Source organism: Amblyraja radiata, chromosome 23, assembly GCF_010909765.2.
Source record: "Amblyraja radiata isolate CabotCenter1 chromosome 23, sAmbRad1.1.pri, whole genome shotgun sequence".
NCBI classification, from domain to species: Eukaryota; Metazoa; Chordata; class Chondrichthyes; order Rajiformes; family Rajidae; genus Amblyraja; species Amblyraja radiata.
This window is the reverse complement of record NC_045978.1, coordinates 31,167,614-31,189,873: the sequence shown is the minus strand read 5'-3', so window position 1 is coordinate 31,189,873 and position 22,260 is coordinate 31,167,614. Positions and strand designations below refer to the sequence as shown.

Genomic DNA, 22,260 nt, shown 5'->3' with positions numbered 1-22,260 from the left:
AGGTGGATGTGATCTCACTGGCTCTCCACTCTGCTCTGGACCACTTGGACAACATAAACTCATATGTCAGGCTGTTCTTAATTGACTACAGCTTGGCGTTTAACACCATCATCCCCTCCAAGCTGGTTACCAAGCTCTCAGATCTGGGTCTCTGCGCATCCCTCTGCAATTGGATCCTTGACTTCCTCATCCACAGACCAGTCTGTCCGTATTGGTGGAAATGTGTCTTCCTCGATAACAATCAGCACGGGAGCACCTCATGGCTGCGTGCTCAGCCCCCTGCTGTACTCACTCTATACTCATGACTGTGTAGCTGGATTTAGTGTGAACTTCATCATCAAGTTCTCCGACGACACCACTGTTGTGGCACGAATCACATAATTCACCAACAGTATTGTATGAAACTTCAGTTTCATCTAAATAAATAAACCATCTAAAATCATAGACACAAAATGCTGGAGTAACAGGCAGCATCTCTGGATAGAAGGAATGGTTGATAGAAACATAGAAAGTAGGTGCGAGAGTAGACCACCAGGTCCGTCGAGCCCGCACCGCCATTCGCTCATGGCTGAACACTAAACAGACACACTTACCCACAAACAGTAGACACAAGACACAGAACACAAGACACTACCCTCCCCTTTATACCGCTATCACCCCTCTCCACCCCAAGAACCGCGTGATCTCCTGGGGGAGGCAAAAAAACGGATAAAAACCCAGGTCCAATTAGGGAAAAAAATCCGGGAAATTCCTCTCCGACCCCAATCCAGGCGATCGACACTTGTCCAGGAGATCACTCAGGTCTTGCTATACTAACCATACCTAGGTCCATATCCCTGCCCTCTCCCCGTAGCCCCTTATCCCCTTGGCAGCTAAAAAACCATCTATTTTAGACTTAAATATATTTAACGTTTCTGCTTCCACTGCTCCCTGGGGCAGTGAATTCCATAAATTAACCACCCTCTGGGTGAAGAAGTTCTTCCTCATCTCAGTTTTAAAAGAGCCCCCCCTTATTCTGCAACTATGTCCCCTAGTTCTAGTTTCCCCGATCATTGGGAACATCCTCGGTGCATCCACCCGATCAAGGCCCCTCACGATCTTATATGTTTCAATGAGATCGCCTCTCATTCTTCTAAACTCCAAAGAGTAGAGTTCCAGCTTACTTAACCTTTCCTCATATGTCAATCCCCTCATTGCAGGAATTAATCTTGTAAACCTTCGCTGCACTGCCTCCAGGGCTAGTACATCCTTTCTTAAGTATGGACCCCAGAACTGTACACAGTATTCCAAATGTGGTCTCACTAATACTGTGTACAGCTGCAGCAAGACCTCCGTGTTTTTATACTCAATCCCCCTAGCAATAAAGGCCAAAACTCCATTGGCCTTCCTGATTGCTTGCTGCACCTGCATACTAACTTTTAGTGATTCATGTACTACTACCCCTAGATCCCTTTGCGTTGCATTACAACGCAGCTCCTCCTCATTTAGAAAATAACTTGCCCTATCATTTTTTTTCCCAAAGTGAATGACTTCACATTTATTAGTATTAAATTTCATCTGCCAAGTGGTTGCCCACTCACCTAGCTTATCTATATCCTTTTGCAGACTCTTCCTATCCTCCTCATCCCCTACTTTTCCTCCCATTTTTGTATCGTCCGCAAATTTTGATATATTACACTTGTTTCCCTCCTCCAAATCATTTATATAAATTGTGAACAACTGGGGTCCCAGCACCGACCCTTGTGGAACCCCGCTAGTTACCGGTTGCCATCCCGAGTATGAACCATTTATCCCCACTCTCTGCTTCCTATTTGTTAGCCAATCCTCTACCCATGCTAATATATTACCCCCAATCCCATAATTTTTTATTTTTAGCAATAGTCTCTTATGTGGCACCTTGTCAAAAGCCTTTTGGAAGTCCAAGTATACCACATCCACCGGTTCCCCTTTATCCACCCGGGTTGTTACTTCCTCAAAGAATTCGAGCAGATTCGTTAAACAGGACTTCCCCTTCACAAAACCATGCTGGTTCTGTCCGATGGAGTCATGTTTATCCAAGTGCCCCGTTAGTGTTTCTTTAATAATTGTCTCTAACATTTTACCCACCACCGATGTTAGACTAACCGGTCTATAGTTACCCGCCTTCTGTTTACTTCCTTTTTTAAATATAGGTGTTACATTGGCCATTTTCCAATCCACTGGGACCGTTCCTGCCTCCAGGGAGTTTTGGAAAATTATCACCAATGCATCCACAATCCCCACCGCTATCTCCCTCAAGACCCTTGGATGTAATCCATCAGGCCCAGGGGATTTATCCTCCTTCAGTCTCATTAATTTCCCTAATACCACCTCCTTGGTGATCTTAATAGTATTTAGCTCCTCCATTCCTACCGCCCCCTGTTTATCCAGCGTTGGAATATTTTTTGTGTCTTCTATGGTGAAGACTGATACAAAATACTCGTTTAATGCCTTTGCCATTTCCATGTTCCCCACCAACAACTCTCCAGTCTCACCCTCTAATGGACCAACGTTCACCTTAGCCACCCTTTTTCTTTTTATATAGCTATAAAAACTCTTACTATTAGTTTTTATGTTGTTCGCTAAATTCCTTTCATAGTCTATTTTCCCCGTCTTAATTAATCTCTTAGTTATTTTTTGCTGACCTTTAAATGCTTCCCAATCCTCTACCCTCCCACTATCTCTGGCTACCTTATATGCCCTTGCCTTCAGCCGAATACTATCCTTTATAGTTTTACTGAGCCATGGCTGACTGTTCTTACCCTTACCCCTTTTTTTCTTCATAGGAATAAATTTTTCTTGAAGGTTATACAGTAGATCCTTAAACGTACACCACTGCTCATGTACCGTCTTATTCTTGAGTCTGCTATCCCAGTCAACTTTGATCAGCTCAGTCCTCATACCTTCATAATCCCCCTTATTTAGACTAAGCACCCTAGCCTGAGTTTCAACCTGCTCCCCTTCTATTTGAATATGGAATTCGACCATATTGTGGTCACTTGTTCCCAACGAGTCCCTAACTATGACATTTTTAATTAATCCTGCTTCATTACACAGGACCAGATCCAAGATTGCCTCCCCCCTTGTCGGTTCTGTGACATACTGTTCTAGGAACCCGTCTCTAATACATTCTATAAACTCTTCCTCTAGTCTACCCTGCCCAGTTTGGTTTGCCCAATTAATATGAAAATTGAAGTCCCCCATGATTACAGCAGTTCCCTTTTTACATGCGTCAACTATTTGCAGATTTATGTTCTGACTAACAGCGTCACAGCTATTTGGAGGTCTATAAATTACACCCACTAGTGTTTTTTTCCCCTTGTTATTCTCTATCTGTACCCAAGCTGTTTCACTATCCTGATCCTTCAACGCAATATCCTTCCTCTCTATTGCCGTTATTCCCTCCCTTATTAAAAGGGCCACCCCGATGTTTCGGGTCGAGGCCCTTCTTTAAGGGCCTGTCCCACCAGCATGCGATTGTATGCGTCTAGTGCGACCAAACGTGGTGGCTTGAGGCGTACGGCCTCGCGGGGCCGGTCCCACTTCCAACCGCGGAGCCGTCTGGAGTTGTGCGGGGCTGGTCCCAACATCATACTCACCAATCAGCTGGGCAGGAGGCGGGCCGACTGAATTTGGACGTCGCACGGCGTCGGGCAGTTACATCATCACGCAACGGCACACCGGGCGGTAACGTCATCGCACAACACCATGCGCTAAGCATACGCCGTCAAGACGCTGCGTACGGCATCAAGACGCTGCGTACGGCGTCGAGACGCTGCGTACGCCCGTCGAGGCTCTGCGTACGGCTTCAATGCGGCTGCGGGCCGACAGGCCATTGCTGCGTGGAATTTTTGGACAGTGTCAGTTTTTCGGAGCCCTGCGCGATGTCGGGACCAGCCCAGCACAACTCCATACAGCTCCGGTGATCGAAGTGGGACCGGCCCCGCGAGGCCGTACGGCTCAAGCGACCACGTTAGGTCGCGCTAGCTGTATACAGTCGCATGCTGGTGGGACAGGCCCTTTCGGCTGTCAGTGGAGAGGGAGAGGGAAATACAGAGATAAGGAATTGTAAGGTGTGAAAACGAGACAAAGGTGATGCAAATCAAGGAAAATGTAGAATAGATCATTGTTAACTAGGAGAAGCTAACAACAAAGCAAACAGAGAAAATGTAAACGATGACAGTCAAACTTGTTGGAGAACTGGGAAGGGGGGAGGGATGGGGAAAGAGGGAAGGCATGGGTTACTTGATGTTTGAGAAGTCAAATATTCATACTGCCGGGGTGTATGCTGCCCAAGCAAAAGATGAGGTGTTGTTCCTCCAATTTGTGCTGGGCCTCACCCTGACAATGGAGGAGGCCAAGGACAGAAAGGTCAATGCGGGAATGGGAGGGAGAGTTAAGTGTTTAGCAACTGGGAGATCAGGTAAGTTTAGGCGGATTGAGCGGAGGTGTTCAGCGAAACGATCGCCAAGCCTATAGGAGTCCACACCTGGAACAGCGGATCCAGTAGATGAGGTTGGAGGAGGTACAAGTGAACCTCTGCCTCACTTGAAAAGACTGTCAGGGTCCTTGGGTACAGGGGTTCCCCACTTCCATCATAGATGAGGCCCTCACTCGGGTCTCCTCAATATCCCATAGCTCCGCTCTTGCTTCCCCCTCCCCCCAGCTGCAACAGGGACAGAGTCCCTCTAGTCTCCCCTTCCCACTCCCACACTGGCCGTTCAGTCCTGGGCCTTCTCCATTATCAGAGTGAGGCCAAGCGCAAATTGGAGGAACAACACCTCTTATTTTGCTTGAGCAACTTACACCCCAGCGGAATTAATATTGACTTTGTCTCCATCTCCCTTGCCTTCCGTCTCTCTCCATCCCTCCCTCTTCCCAGTTTTCTGACTAGTCTGACTGTCCTTGTTTACATTTTATCTGTTTGTTTTGTTGTTCTAGCTACAATGATCTATTCTACATTTTCCTTGAACTCCATCCCCTTTGTTTAGTTTTCACACCTTACACTTCCTTATCTCTGTATCTCCCTGACCCCTGACTCAGTCTGAAGAAGCGTCTCGACCCGAAACATCACCCATTCCTTCTATCCATAGGAGCTGCCTATCCTGCTGTTACTCCAGCATTTTGTGTCTATCTGTAGTTCCTTGTTACTCATCATAATCATTGCCAGTTAAACTCCTGCAGTGAAGCCAATCAATGAATTCCACTGCTGGGAAAAAAATGTTGGATGCAAAGCATTGAGAAAACGTGATGTTTGGGCTTCTTCATTCCACTGTCAGTAAATTCTAACAATGTGGCCTGTCCTAATTGCTACTCTTCAACCACACACTGAAAGTTAGTTATCTTCCATAAAGTAATCGCTTTTGTTTTTAAATTCCATGTGATTATCCCTCTGTAACCAGTTTGATATTATAGCCTGGATTCTGAGTAGCAATGAAGGACGTTGACAACATTAACTGTTGTCCACAATGCTTCCTTTTGCGTTTAAGCGTGGACTTGCTTAGATTCACTACATGCTTCACCAACCGCCCTCAGAGTGCCCACTGGTTTCAAATGATTGACTGAAAAACCCACTGAGACATGAAGGCCACACTCTGACATATAGAACAAGTGAGGCAGGAATGGTAAAAGGCAGAGTCAGAAAGAAAGAGGGGAAATGGGAAAATGGGAGAAGGTTAAGAAAAAGAGGCATGAATAATTAATGTGAATAAAGAGGAAATATAGAGATAAGAGGCATGAAAGAGGGAAAAAGTCTCCAACAGCAATATCTAAATGAATGAGACTCCATATATCATTAGCAAAGAGCTAATAATTAAATACCTACTTGATAAAATGTGTTTATGCTTTAAAGTATTATTTTGAACATTGTCCGACATGGTTTTGGGCTGAATGTAACCAGGTAATGCAACTTTATGTGCCTTTCATGGTGGAGTTACATCTTTGAGGTGCTGATATAATGCACACAATTGAGATTCAAGGTAATACGGTTAATAGCTTCACATCACCATATCTAACTATGCATGAGTGAATACAGACATTGCTGCCCGATTTGCTCTGCGTTAAAGCTGAACGCCATGGCTTCACATTAAAACAGGATCTAGGATCCCATTGCCAACTCTGTGGGCTGACACACAGCTATCAATAAAGACTCTGTTAATATGACACACTCTCTGGACCTGATGAGGCATCAACAATTCATCAACTCAATTGGTTGCAAAATATAGTTTCCTACACAGGCCCCAGCACATCTGCACAGGGTGGAGATTTAAGTAAATCTTTAATTATCCAAATGCTGGCTCAAAAACCCAGAGGAAGTCTGCCAGCAAGTGTAATGACAGCTGGTGTCATTCAGTCACCATTGGGGACATTAACAGCTGAATATTTAGGGAATACAGTGCATTCAGAAAGTATTCAGACCCCTTCACATTTTCCACAATTTGTAACGTTACAGCCTTATTTTAAAATGGATTAATTTCATTTTTCTTATCATCAATCTACACATAATACCCCAGAATGAAGAAATGAAAATAGGTGTTTAGAAACTTTTGCAAAGTAATTAAAAAGAAATAACTGAAAAATCACATTTACATAAGTATTCAGACCCTTTGCTATGACACTCAAAATTGAGCTTAGGTGCATCCTGTTTCCACTGATTATTCTTGAGATGTTTCTACAATGATTGTAGTCCACCAGTGGTAAATTAAATTGATTGTACATGATTTGGAAAGGCACACACCTGTCCATTTAAGGTCCAACAGTTGACAGTGCACGTCAGAGCAAAAACCAAGCCATGAAGACAAAGGAATTGGCCATAGACCTCCGAGACAAGATTGTGTCGAGACACAGATCTGGGGAAGGGTATAAAACAATTTCTGCAGCATTGCAGGTCCCGAAGAGCACAGTGGCCTCTGTCATTCTTAAATGGAAGAAATTTGCAACCACCAGGACTCTTCATACAGCTGGCCACCCGGCCAAACTGAGCAATCGCGGGAGAAGGGCCTTGGTCAGGAAGGTGACCAAGAACCCCATGGTCACCCTGACAGAGCTCCAGAGTTCCTTTGTGGAGATGGGAGAACCTTCCAGAAGGACAACTATATCTGCAGTACCACCAATCAGGCCTTTATGGTAGAGTGACCAGACGGAAGCCATTCCTTAATAAAAGGCACATGACAGCCCGCTTGGAGTTTGCCAAAAGGCACCTAAAGGGCTCTCACAATGAGAACCAAGATTCTCTGATCTGATGAAACCAAGATTGAACACTTGGCCTGAATGTCAAGCGTCACGTCTGGAGGAAACCAGGCACCACTCATCACCTTGCCAATATCATACCTACGGTGAAGCATGGTGGTGGCAGCATCATGCTGTGGGGATGTTTTTCAGCGGCAAGAACTGGGAGAATCGTCAGGATTGAGGGAAGGATGAATGGAGCAAAGTACAGAGATACTTGATAAAAACCTGCTCCAGAGCGTTCTGGACCTCAGATGGGGCAGAGGTTCACCTTCCAACAGGACAACGACCCTCAGCGCACAGCCAAGACAACGCAAGAGTGGCTTCGTGACAAGTCTGTGAATATGCTTGAGTGGCCCATCCAGAGCCCGGACTTGAACCCGATCGAACATCTCTGGACCTGAAAATTGCTCCCCATCAAACCTGAGAGAGCTTGAGAGAATCTGCAGAGAAGAATGGGAGAAATTACCCAAATACAGGTGTGCCAAGCTTGTAGAGTCATACCCAAGAAGACTTGAGGATGTAATCGCTGCCAAAGGTGCCTCAACAAAGTACTGAATAAAGGGTCTGTATACTTATGTAAATGTGATATTTCGGTTATTTCTTTTTAATTACTTTGCAAACATTTATGAATACCTGTTTTCACTTTTTTTATTATGGGATATTGTGTGTAGATTGATGATTAAAAAAATGAATTCAATCCATTTTAGAATAAGGCTGTAACGTAACAAAATGTGGAAAAAGTGAAGGGGTCTGAATACTTTCTGAATGCACTGTATATGACTATCTCCAACAGATTGGCAAGCGGGTGACAAAGAACCTATGTCTCATAACAAATACAGCACTCAACTATTTCCCTAGCCAAGAAACCTGAATGATGGGCTGTGAATAGTATATTTACATTGTGCACGAGAAGCATTCCTTCCTTCCATACTATTTCCTGTTTAATAAATGAAGGGTGTTACCCTACATTCACCAAACTTCATTCACGATGAATCATGTATCTTTATTTGAAATTATTATGAAACGTGCCACTGTGCGAGTCTTAACGTTGGACCGGATCAGCCCAACATGCCAGTTGGTGCTCATTCAGCCAAATGGTTGTCTGAACATGGCCACCAAAGTTCTATTGTACATTAAACAAAAACTTACGCAGTCATTGAACTAACAATAAGCATCTTATATAAGAAAAGTAAGAAACTGGCCAATGATGCACAAAACCTCAAATAATTTTGAGGTTCAATTGATCATCTACAATTTTGTGCCCACCTTGTGCTTCAAATTCTCCTACTACTTTATTGAAATCACCTCTTTTGACTCAATACTGCCTTTGAACAATTTTTCTGAGTTAATAAATAATACAAAATGAGTAACTCTGCGGGTCAGGCAGCATCTCTGGAGATCATGAACAGGTGACGTTTCAGGTCAGGACCCTTCTTCAGACTCCCGACTAGAAATGTCGCCTATCCAGAAATCTCCAGAGATGCTGCTTGACTCACTGAGTTACTCCAGCACTTTGTGTCTTTTCTCATAAATCAGCACCTGCAGTTCCTCGTGTCTATATCTTTATGTGGTGTTCAGTCACCATTTAAAAAAACCTTCAAAACAACTCATAGTGAATGAATTTTGCATACTGAAGATGGAACAGAAGGGACAGACTTATATACTGTTGGCAGTGGGGAATACAGAAGCCATCAGGGAAATCCTGTAGTGGCCCACAATAGCATTTGCTGTGATTCAACCAAACTTGGTGTTGAATGGGTTTATCTGTAATGCACCAGTTACTCTGCACACCTGGCATAATGGTGAGTGTCCCGCTAAAGTGGGTCGGTTTAACCTGTGGAGACATTTGTGGAGCTGGTGAAAGGAAGACTGAAGTCTAGCCTTCAATAGTGTTGAAGTACATCAAGCCTAAAAGGGATCGAGGAAAAAACACTTTCCTTTGGGAAGATCCAGAAGGATAGGGTCTGAGATTAGGAGATGGCAGAAAGAGTTTGAGAGAAGAGGAGAGATTAGGAGATGGCGGAAGAGCAGTGAATTCGGAGAAGAATAAAGAGAGTTGAAAGGAAAGTAACCCAGAGGCTGGACACAAGAACATTTGAGAAGATAGTTTACAAGGTTTGTATAAAGGAGGCTGCAGTGCAACAAGTTGGGGAATCAAAGGGTATGTTAATGGGAACAGGAGGAGAGGTCAAAGGGTGAAAATAATCACTTTGATGTTGCGTCATAGTGTCATAGACACATAGAGTGATACAGCGTGGAAACAGGGCCTTCAGCCCAACTTGCCCACACCAGCCAACTCATCCCATTTACACTAGTCCCACCTCCCTGCGTTTGGCCCATATCCCTCCAAACCCAAACACTTTTGCCAGGGCAGTTGGTGCAAGGTAGAGACAGGTGAAAGGCTTCACTTGAAGCTGCACAAAGCAGAGTCACGGTACAATATAAATGCTCACACAAAGAAAGCTTCTATAAGACATCTACAGTCTACATTGCATCTATAAGACATCTACACAGCTCCCATCTACATTGCAATTAATACTAAATTAAACAAATTATTTAAAAATAAAACTAACATTTTCTCATTTAAGTTCTCTTAGAAGTTATCATTATGAATAATCATCCCAATAAATACAACTAAACTGCTCCATCTGAAATCATAGCTGATCTTATACTGCAACCCATTTACCTGCCCTATCCTGTTGTATCCCAAAATCTACTGAGCCTGGCTCTGCTGAAATCCATGACTGAGACCCACAGCTCTAGGGGCAGTGAATTCCAAGGATTCGTCAACTTTGAAGAACTTTCAGCTCTTATTTTGAGATTGTGACCCCTGGGATTCCACACTGTGGAAAACAGCCTCTTTAAATCTTTACCTATAAAAACTTAAAACTATTTTATAAAATACACAAAGAGATCAGCAGAGATATACTACAATGGAAGGACTGCAATAATTGTTCACCAGATTGATTCCAAAACTGTGCTTAGGTTATCCAATAAGAGATGCAGACTGGGCCTATATTCTCTTTGAAGAGCGAGAGGTGATGTAATTGAAACAGTCAAAATTCGAAAAGGACTTGTAAAAGTAGAGGCAGGATGTTATGTTTTCCAGCTACTGTGTCTAGAATTGGTGGCACAGACTCAAGATGAGGGGTTGACCATTTAGGTGAGATGAGAGAAAAAATCGTCACCAAGCGGTAGTGACTCTTTAAAGTGAGAGTTTGAGTCATGGAGTTATACAGCACAGAAATGGGCCCTTTGTTCCACCACGTCCATGCAAACCCTTTTGCCCATCTACACTGATCCCATTGCCCACATAGAGCCTGTCTAAATGCATCTCAAACTTAGCAACTGTATCTGGTAGTGCATTTTGGATATCGACCGTTCTCTGTGTAAAAAAAACGTACTTGTCATATTCCCTTTACATCTCTCATGCCCGCTTGTTTTGATAACCAGACCAAAGGATTACGATTTTTGACTTTTTACCCAGCCTAAATGAGTGTCAAGATGGCCGCGACGTGTTTGGCTGCCCATCGTCTCCCGGCTGGACGTCCATATGGCCTGCAGTCAATCCTGATCCACAAACGCCAAACACTCCTGGACATCTGAGCTGTTGTCTTGGAGGTATTCATCCAAGGCCCCGGAAAAAGCCTCGGACAAAGTCCCGGACAAAGCTACCTCAACCGTTCGCTCCACGCTCGGCTCCCGGTGGGTGTACGTGCCGTGCCAGGATGCGGAGTAAATACGCGGGCGCCCTGGAAAGGTTGCAGAATCTCTCCCACGCCCGTTCAACATCAGTTTACCTCGCCCAGCGCTGCGAAGTCGGATCTGGTCATCCCTACCGCTCCATCTATCGGCGGTCCCTCGAGTCCAGGTATGCCTCTCTCCGGTCGATCATTCCGGTCCCCGGTCTGTCGGCCCGCGGGCTCCCAGCCAGGCCATGTGTGAAACGCTGCGGCGTGGTCTCCCTGAACCTCCGCCCACTGGCTTGGGAGCCGCTACCGGACAACAACTTACCTGCAGTCCCTGCTAATGTGGCCCTGATCAACGCGAGATCCTTACTGAACAAAACCTTCATCCTCAACGACTTCTTCACCGCACGTGGATTGGACATCTTACTGGTCACAGAAACCTGGCTTAATCCTGGTGAGCTTGCTCCACTCGTGGAACTCTGTCCAGATAACTGTAATTTTTTCAGCTCGCCTAGGCTCTCCGGACGAGGTGAGGGCCTAGCCACTGTGTTTAAGAAACATTTCAACTGCCACCTCCTGAACGCTGATCATTTCTCAAGCTTCGAACATCAACTAATTATAGTCGGTCTAGTCTGTCCACTTTTAATTGTTCTTGTGTATCGCCCACCAAAAATGCATAAGGACTTTATCACACAATTTGCTGATCTTATCTCTAGCTTGTTGCCCAAATTTGACTGGGTCCTGATTCTTGGTGATTTTAACATTCATGTCTGCTGTCCTACTAAGCCTCTTGTGAGTGAATTTATGAACCTGGTTGCGTCCTTCAATCTGACTCTACTTACCACTGGACCCACGCACAAGCTTGGCCACACACTCGACCTGGTGCTATCGCCTGGTCTCCCAATTTGTAATATTGAAATTATTGATGCTTGTCTGTCAGATCATAGCGCAATTATATTTGATCCATCTCTGCCTTTCTCTCCCTCAAAATCCCATCTCCCTGTTCGCTACTGCCGCTACATAAACTCTTCGACTGCCAGTAAGTTCTCTGAGGCTCTCATAGCTGCTCCCGACATCTGCACCATCGAGGCGTCTCCCCTCCATCTCAGCACTGACGACCTCATTTCTTTATTCAATACCACTTGCTCTTCCATCCTGGATTCTGTTGCTCCTCTTAAAATGAAAAAGCCTAAGCCTAAAGGCTGGCCCTGGCTCAATGACACCACCAGAGTCCGAAGAAGAGAGTACAGAAAATCAGAACGGAAGTATAAATCTGAACTTCCTTTGAATTTCTGAGAAACAATCTTCTCAAATACCAGGAAGCAGTAAAGTCTGCGAGAACACAATACTTTTCCGACCTTATTTCCAAAAACGCCCATAACTCCAAGGTCCTATTTAGTACCATTACCTCTGTCATATGTCCTGCCCCCAGTACCAGCTTAGCTGGGTCCCCTGCTAAGTGCGAAGACTTTACTACAATTTTCACCAGCAAAGTTGAGAACATCAGAACGAATATTTCCCCTCCCATCCGTGACCTAGCTGTCTCATTGGTCTGTTCTTCTAAATTAGACTGTTTCCAACCCGTTACTCAACCCTCCCTTGTAAAGCTGGTCCCCACTATGAAACCTGCAACCTGCCCCCTTGACGTTGTCCCCACTGCCCTTCTGAAGGATGTCATTGCAATAGCCGGTCTCAGCATCCTCTCTATTATCAACAGTTCTCAGGCCACTGGCACTGTTCCAACCTGCTTCAAGCACGCGGTAGTCCTGACCCTCCTGAAAAAAACCTAACCTAAACCCCACCTTGCCCAGCAACTACAGACCTATTTCCAAACTGACTTTCCTTTCAAAAGTCCTTGAAAAGGTCATTCTAAACCAACTAATGCTTTACCTACACCAAAATACCATCCTGGAAAGTTTCCAATCAGGTTTCAGGGCCCACCACAGCACAGTCTGCCTTTTTGAAGGTACATAATGACGTACTTCTCACCATTGACTCCGGCGACTGTACAATCCTGCTCCTTCTCGACCCCAGAGCAGCATTTGATACAGTGGACCACACCATCCTAATTGACTGTCTCCGGTACGGGGTTGGTGTTGATGGCACTGCCCTGAGCTGGTTCGTTTCCAACCTCAAAGATAGGAGTTTCTCTACAAACATAGACAACTCTTTCTCTTCCCCAGCTAACCTTTGCTGCGGGGTTCCACAAGGCTCCATCCTAGGCCCCATTCTCTTCTCTCTGTATATGCTCCCCTTAGGCCATGTCATTCAAAGGCACGGCATTTCCTTGAAGAAGGGTTTCGGCCCGAAACTTTGCCTATTTCCTTCGCTCCATAGGTGCTGCTGCACCCGCTGAGTTTCTCCAGCACTTTTGTCTACCTTCGATTTTCCAGCATCTGTAGTTCCTTCTTAAACAGAGAGTTGTTTTTAAATGTGCTATAGAAATAAAATTGACTTGACTATATACCTATCTATCTTCTATACTTCTATCAGGTCCCCCCTCAGCCTCCTTCATTCCAGGGGAAATAAATCGAGCCTGAACAATCTCTCCCCAGAAGTCCTCCCATCCAAGGAACATGACGGAACAGGCCCTTCAGCCCACAATGCTGTCCTGAACATGATACTAAGATAAACTAATCTCAACTGCCTGCACATGACCCATAGCCCTTCATACCTTGCATATCCATGTGCCTATCTAAAAGCCTCTAAAAGTAGGTCAAATGCGCTGATCACATCTGTCTCCACCACCACACTGGCAGTGTGGTCTAGTCACCCCCTGTGTAAAAATTGCCCTGCTCATCTCCATTAAACTTTGCTCCTCTGACCTTAAAGCTATACCCTCCAGTCTTTGATATTTCCGCCCTGGGAAAAAGGTTCTGAGTGCGCACTCAATCTGTGCCTCTCATAATTTTATATACTTCTATTGAGACTGCCGTTAACCACAGGTGTTCCAGACAAAACAATCCAACATCCTGGTTGAATCAAAGAACTACAGATGCTGGTTAATATTGACACCAAGTGCTGTAGTAACTCAGCAGGTCAGGGCAGCGTCTTTGGAGAATGTGGATAGGTGACGTTTGGGTTGAGACCCATATTCAGACCGATTGTAGGAGAGTGGAGAAGGGGAGAAGCAGTGGAAAACGTGGTAGGTAATAGGTTGATACTGGTGAGATATTATTTGAATAGGAAGTTGATTGGAACGAAGGCCAGCGATGAGAACAGAAGGTGTGAGGGTTTTCAAGAGTTAGGGAGGGAGGGGAGGGGGAGGGAGAGAAATAGGTGGGAGTTCTGGTGGGGCACAGGGGAAGGAAGGGGGAGGGGAGCAGTTGGGGTGGTGGGGGTGAGATTGTTAGAGGTTATGTAAAATCGCAAAATTCAATGTTCATACCGTTGGGCTGTAAGCTATCCAAACGGAATATGAGCTGCAGATTCTCCAGTTTGCGTGTGGCCTCACTCTGGCAATGGAGGCAGCTCATTACAGAATAATAATGAATAATGGATGGGATTTATATAGCGCCTTTCTAATACTCAAGGCGCTTTACATCGCATTATTCATTCACTCCTCAGTCACACTCGGTGGTGGTAAGCTACTTCTGTAGCCACAGCTGCCCTGGGGCAGACTGACGGAAGCGTGGCTGCCAATCTGCGCCTACGGCCCCTCCGACCACCACCAATCACTCACACACATGCAAAGGTGGGTGAAGTGTCTTGCCCAAGGACACAACGACAGTATGCACTCCAAGCGGGATTCGAACCGGCTACCTTCCGGTTGCCAGCTGAACACTTAGCCCATTGTGCCATCTGTCATCCCAAAGCTCTGTATGGGAATGGGAAGGAGAATTTAAATGGTTAGCAACTGGAAGAATCAGTAGACCTTGGTGGACCGAGCGCAAATGTTCAGCAAGTGGTCTCCAAGGGTGAATGTCCTCTGTAATCGCTTCAGTACAATCACATGGTTTGGAATTCTTTATCGATGAAACATGTAGAGGGTCAGTCGCTGAAAGTATCCAATGTACAGAGCGATTGTTTTTTTGGGGAAGTGGTCCTGAGGTAAAAGATCAGCCAATAACCTTACGGAATGGCAGAGCACAGTGCAAGAGGCTGATACCCACCATTATGTTGACGATAGACACAAAATGCTGGAGTAACTCAGTGGGTCAGGCAGCATCCCTGGAGAGAAGGAATGGGTGACGTTTTGGGCCGAGACACTTCTTCAGACCTGAAGAAGGGTCTCGACCCGAAACGTCACACACTACTTCTCTCTAGAGGCGCTGGCTGTCCTGCTGAGTTATAGCCCTGTCCCACGATACAAGTTCGTTCCAAGAGCTCTTCCCAGTTTGCCCTGATTCGAACTCGGAGATTTACGGTAATGGCCACTCGTCGGTACTCGGGGCTCTCGTGGACATTTTTCAACATGTTGAAAAATCTTCACGCGTCTTCCCGTGCTTACCTGCCGTTAGCATTGCGATCCGCTAAGAGACGTCCCCGAGCTCCGACGTACCCGCTACGTTAATTCTCCGTGCTTACCACGAGTTTGTTTATTTTTTAACTCAGGAGAGCTCTTGGAATGAACTCGTACGGTGGGACAGGGCTATTACTCCAGCATCTTGTATCTATCTTAGGTGTAAACCAGCATTTCCAGTTCCATCCTACACATTGTTATTATGTTATCTTTTTAGAACACAACTACAGGCACGTTAAAAAAAATCTTGTTAGATGCTGGGCTGCCTGCAAACGAAGGTAGACACAAAGTGCTGGAGTAATTCAGCGTGTCAGGCAGCATTTCTGGAGAAAAAGGATGGGTGACGTTTCGGGTTGGGACTGAAAAAAGGATCCCAACCCAACCTTTTTCTCCAGCAATGCTGCTGACCCACTGAGATACACCAGGGTGTTGTCTTTCTTTGGCATGAACCAGCATCTGCATTTCTATGGTTCTACAAAATAAAGTTAGGGCCACATATCTTGCCTTAAATTGTTTTTTGGGGGAAAGCACCAATATGTATTTTGCACCTGGAATGACGTCAACATGTTCGCGTAAAAACTGTCGGGGAAACTATGAAGAATATTTACTTCCCCCAGTCAGTGACAAGAGAACATGTGACCAGTGTGGCCTTTCACTCGATCTCAGCAATAGGAAGGCAGTGCCTTTAGAAAGCAACGTGCCAGTGCTGGCGGATCTTAGCTTATTAATTTACAAGACATCAGGATCCTGCTACTGATGTGGGAGGCTCTGCCAAGCACCTGTTCGCCGATGTAAGAGGCAGGCGGCAGGTTTGACCTATAGTAACCCCTCTAAACGGTCCTTGTAAAACGCACAAAAACATATTTCAAGATCACTGGATCTTCAGTTCGTATTATATTGGTTTAATTTAATTACATTTTATTTTAAACCAGCATTCTGACACGCAACCCCTTTCGAAATATCACCTTATATCAGCTTACAGCTGTAGCGCCAGGGTACCACGCAACAACATCTATTTGCATGTCTGAAATACCAACTTTCAGCATGCAATCACATTATACTTGAAACACAAGCACAGGCCACAAAGTGAACTTGAATAAACGAGTCCAAAATACACACAAAGGCTGTTGTTATAAGCTGTTATAGGCGGAATAACGCACAAAGGCTGTTATAAGCCTTAAAAGGCTGTTTGTTATAAGCGTAAATCTAACCGTATGCTGCTAATTGAAATGCATAATGCTTATACATGTTGCTTTGAATCTCTCCCGCACGTTTATCTGTCGGGGGAGGCGGTCGGTACAGTAGGATGAACAAGGCGAGCTGCAAAGGTAAAGACACTCACATGTAGGACTATGTGTTCAGCGCTGTCCATGTCCAAGCCCCATTCATGAGGCAGGGAGGGGGTGGGACGCTGGAGGCGATGACTGACAGCCAAACCAGCCAAGGACGACACATCGCTCCATGGGACTATCCTAAAAGACCCAACCAGAGGCCACCCGTTGAATTACACGTCGACTTTGTATCGAGGATGTAGGCCAGCGATTGAAGCTGAGCGCCAATTTTGTACAAATGCCTGTTAGTTATCAAGGGCAATCTTCCATGCGGAGTGAATAAAACCAGAGGATCTTTATATCCTAACAGCAGTACCTCATACTTTGTATGATGGATGCTAGTAGTTTAAGAGGAAAATACATATTATCTGGAGAATCAAGAAGTTCATGTTATGAAATTAATTATGAGAGTCATAGCCATAGAGTGATACAGTGTGGAAACAGGCCCTTCGGCCCAACTTGCCCACACCAGCCAACAATGTCCTAGCTACACTAGTCCCACTTGCCTGCGCTTGGTCCATATCCCTCCAAACCTGTCCATTTGATAAGGTCCCACATAGGAGATGAGTGGGCAAAATTAGGGCACATGGTATTGGGGGTGGAGTGCTGACATGGATAGAGAAGTGGTCAGCAGACAGGAAACAGAGAGTGGGGATTAACGGGTCCCTTTCAGAATGGCAGGCAGTGACTAGTGGGGTACCGCAAGGCTCGGTGCTGGGACCGCAGCTATTTACAATATACATCAATGATTTGGATGAAGGGATTCAAAGTAAGATTAGCAAATTTGCAGATGACACAAAGCTGGGTGGCAGTGTGAACTGTGAGGAGGATGCTATGAGAATGCAGGGTGACTTGGACAGATTGGTGGAGTGGGCAGATGCATGGCAGATGAAGTTTAATGCGGATAAATGTGACGTTATCCACTTTGGTAGCAAAAACAGGAAGGCAGATTACTATCTAACTGGCGTGAAGTTGGGAAAAGGGGAAGTACAACGGGATCTGGGGGTCCTTGTACATCAGTCTATGAAAGTAAGCATGCAGGTACAGCAGGCTGTGAAGAAAGCGAATGGCATGTTAGCCTTTATAAAAAAGAGGAATCGAATATAGGAGCAAAGAGGTCCTCCTGCAGTTGTACAGAGCCCTAGTGAGACCACACCTGGAGTATTGTGTGCAGTTTTGGTCCCCTGATTTGAGGAAGGACATTCTTGTTATTGAGGGAGTGTAGCGTAGGTTTACAAGGTTAATTCCCGGGATGGTGTTTCCTCGTCTCCATTCTAAATGGCTTACTCCAGGCACCCACCAATCTGTGTGTAAAAAAACATGCTCCGCTCATCTTTAAACTTTGCCCCTCTCACCTTAAAACTATATCCTCTAGTATTTGATATTTCCATTCTGGGAAAAGGGTTCTGACTGCCTATCCTATTTATGACTTTCATAATTTGATATTCTTCTATCAGGTCGCTCCTCATTTGCTGAGAGAATGGAGCAGCTGGGCTTGTACACTCAGGAATTTAGAAGGATGAGAGGGCATGTCATTGAAACATATAAGATTGTTAAGGGCTTTGACACGCTAGAGGCAGGAAACATGTTCCCGATGTTGGGGGAGTCCAGAACCAGGGGCCACAGATTAAGAATAAGGAGTAAGCCATTTAGAATGGAGACGAGGAATCACTTTTTCTCATAGAGAGTGGTGAGTCTGTGGAACTCTCTGCCTCAGAGGGCGGTGGAGGTGGGTTCTCTGGATGCTTTCAAGAGAGAGTTAGATAGGGCTCTTAAAAATAGCAGTCAGGGGATATGGGAAGAAGGCAGGAACGGGGTACTGATTGGGGATGATCAGCCATCGGCCCCCTCCTCTTCATCATCTACATCCTCCCCCTTGGTCAGATACTCCACCACTTCAACCTGGACTTCCACTGTTATGCCGATGACACCCAGATCTACCTCGGCACCAAATCCCCACACAACCCCCCCCTTCTCCCATATCAACTCCTGTTTGTCAGCTATAAAAACCTGGATGCAACATAACTTCCTCAAACTCAACAGCGATAAGACAGAATTCCTCCTCATAGGCTCCAAAGCCACACTCAGCAAAATCAATAACCCCACTCTCACCATCGACGGCACCACTGTCTCCCCATCTCTCCAGGCCCGCAACCTTGGTGTGATCTTTGATTCCACCCTCTCCCTTGAGCCTCACATCCGCCATGTCATTAAAACCTCCTTCTTTCATCTCCGTAACATCGCCAAACTCAGACCCTCTCTCACACCTCCCGCTGCTGAAAGACTCATCCATGCCTTCATCTCCTCCCGACTGGACTATTGCAACTCACTTCTCCTTGGTATCAGCTCCACCTACATCAACCGACTCCAACTGGTCCAGAACGCAGCCGCCCGACTCATCACCCACACCAAATCCTGGCATCACATCACTCCAGTCCTCAAACAACTTCACTGGCTTCCCATCTCCCACCGGATCACCTACAAAATCCTGATCGTCACCTACAAAGCCCTCCACCATCTGGCCCCCCCATATCTCACTGACCTCCTCTCCCCCTACCAACCCTCACGGTCCCTCAGATCCACATCAGCCGGTCTCCTCTCCATCCACAAGTCCAACCTCCGCAGTTTTGGGGATAGAGCCTTCTCCAGGGCAGCTCCCAGGCTCTGGAACTCCCTCCCCCAACTGATCCGCAATTCCGTGTCCCTCACCATCTTCCAGTTCCGCCTCAAGACCCATCTCTTCACCTCTGCCTATCCTTAGCCCCACGTCCCCCTCCCTTTTCATCTGTGCATTAATTGCCTCATATTGTGTTTTGAATTGAATTCTGTCTTTACTTTGTGTACTAGTCATGTCTCTACTATTTATTTAATTCCCCTTACATGTTTTTCCTCTGCCTGCTAAATTTTTGTAAGGTGTCCTTGAGACTCTTGAAAGGCGCCCATAAATCAAATTTATTATTATTATTATTATTATTATCACATTGAATGGCGGTGCTGGCTCGAAGGGCCGAATGGCCTACTCCTGCACCTATTGTCTATTGTCTACTGTCTATCCATGTACCTGTCTAACTGTTTCTTAAACAATGGGATAGTCCCAGCCTCAACTACCTCATCTGGCAGTTTGTTCCATACACCACCGTGTATGGAACAAACTGTGTGAAAAAGTTACCCCTCAGATTATTTTCCCCTTCACCTTGAACCAATGTCCTCTGGTCCTTGATTCCCCTACTCTGGGCAAGAGACTGTGCATGTACCCAATCTATTCCTCTCATGATTTTGTGCACCTCTATAAGATTCCACCTCATCCTCCTGCGTTCCATGGAATAGAGACCCAGCCTACTCCACCTCTCCCTACGGCTCAGACTCTCTAGTCCTGATGTCATCCTAGTAAATCTTTAGTTTAAATCTTTTTATTTGAATTTTGAATTTTGAATTTAACAGCAATTTGCATACATACAATGATAACAGACAGTGATAATCAGGACATAATTGTACAATAGTATGTAAACGACCCTCAAAACCCTTACCCTTACCCTTACCCACCCTCGCCACCCGGGAACAAACAACACTCACATACGTACACATCCACACAAATACGATTAAAAAAAAAAAAATTTAAATTTAAAAATAAATAAATAAATAAATAAATAAATAACGATAAAAAAATAAAAATAAAAAATAAATTGTGGGGAGGGGGGGGGGGGGGGGGGGGGGGGAGGGGTTGAGGGGATAGCAGCTGCAATAAGACAGAGCTGTGATAGAGGACACTCAGTCCTCTTCCGAGTCCGGAAACAAGTTAAGAGAGTTAACAAGTTCCAGGAAAGGGTTCCATGTATCTAGGAATGTCTTGGTAGAGCCTTTGAGAGAGAACCTAAGTTTTTCAAGCTTTAAGTTGTAGAGCACCTCCTTGATCCAGCGGGCATGTGTCGGGGGACAGGTAAGTCTCCAGTTAAGCAAAATCAGTCTCCGGGCTAACAGGGTTGTAAAAGCCAGGACCCGCTTCAACGCAACAGAGAGGTTGGTGTTGGGGGGAATACCAAAAATAGCTGACAGTGGGTTTGGAGGAATAGTCTGGCCATAGGCTCTGCTTAGCACGTCGAAAGCACTCCTCCAAAAGGTTGCTAGCTTAGGGCAAGACCAAAACATATGACTATGGTTGGCAGGGGATTGATTGCATCTGTTGCAGGTGTCTTTAACAGCGGGGTATATTCTAGATAATCTTGCGTTTGTGTAGTGGACTTTGTGAAGGACTTTGCATTGGATTAGGCCATGACGGGCACATATGGAGGAAGATTGGATCAAATCCAAGGCAGAGTCCCATTGCTGGTCTGTTAGTTTCGTATTCAGCTCACCCTCCCACGCAGCTTTTAATGAGGTATGAGGTTTCAATATAACCGACCCTAACAAGTTGTACAAAAAAGAGATGCATTTCTTCCGGTTGGGATCTAGAGCTAGGATGGAATCGGTCAGGGTTTCAGGGGGACGATTTGGGAAATGGGGGAATATCTTCTTCACAAAATTCCTAATCTGGAAAAAACGAAAAAGGTGGGAGTTTGGGAGGCTATAGTTGTACGAAAGCTCCGCAAAAGACGAAAAAATACCATCCTTGTATAGGTTTTTGATACTACTGATGCCATTACTATGCCAGGTTTTGAATGCGGAGTCTGCACTTGAAGGATTAAAGATGTGATTTTTAAGCAGTGGGGTCAAGATGGAAGGGCCTTGTAAACCAAAGTTTTTCCTAAATTGACTCCATATCTTGAGCGAGAGGGACGCAATTGGGCCTGCATCCGCAGATGTTATAGAAAGGGGGAGTTGAGAGCATAGGACAGACCGCAACGGGAGATGTGAACTCGCCTTTTCCATGTGTACCCAGGTCGGTAGGTGGTCGCAATCATCATTCATCCAGTACAGGATTTTTTGCAAGTTAGCAGCCCACTAATATCGCCTAAAGTCAGGAAGTGCCAAACCGCCGTCACTCTTAGGAGACTAGTAGCGTCTTTCGAATTCTGGCCGGTTTGCTACCCCATAAAAATTTAGATATTCTCCTTTCTAATTTATCAAAAAAAGATTTAGTGATAAATATAGGAACATGCTGGAAAAGGTACAGGAATTTGGGTAGGACGACCATCTTGACCAGATTTATCCGGGCCGCGAGGGATAACGGTAAGACTGACCAGCGGTCAAAGTCTCTTTCAGCTTTCTCAACCAGAGGCAGGAAGTTTGTGCGGAACATATCAAATATAGGTATTGTGATAAAAACGCCGAGGTAGCGAAATCCGTCCTCCGCCCATTTGAATGAGGTTAAAGAGCGAGGGAGCTGCTTAGCCAATGAGTTAATCGGTAATAATTCACTTTTTTGGTAGTTAAGTTTATAACCAGAGTACACCCCAAACCGTTCTAAAATATTCATAATCACAGGGAGAGAGCTGACTGGATTCGAGATGTACAGGAGCAGGTCATCCGCATACAATGAGACTTTATGAATTGTGTCAAACCGTGTAATACCTTTAAAGCCCTTCTCTGAGCG

The 22,260-nt window shown here is 45.3% G+C and overlaps 1 protein-coding gene across 1 annotated transcript in view; it reads right to left on the bottom strand.

Annotated features, from left to right (window-relative positions):
* slco4a1 (solute carrier organic anion transporter family member 4A1) overlaps window positions 1-16,807 on the bottom strand; it is a 158,669-nt gene extending 141,862 nt beyond the window's left edge. Inside the window, exon 1 of the mRNA XM_033041956.1 lies at window positions 16,742-16,807. The gene's annotated coding sequence lies outside the window, so the exon portion shown is untranslated. The remainder of the gene's footprint in view (window positions 1-16,741) is intronic.
* Window positions 16,808-22,260: the final 5,453 nt, after the last annotated feature.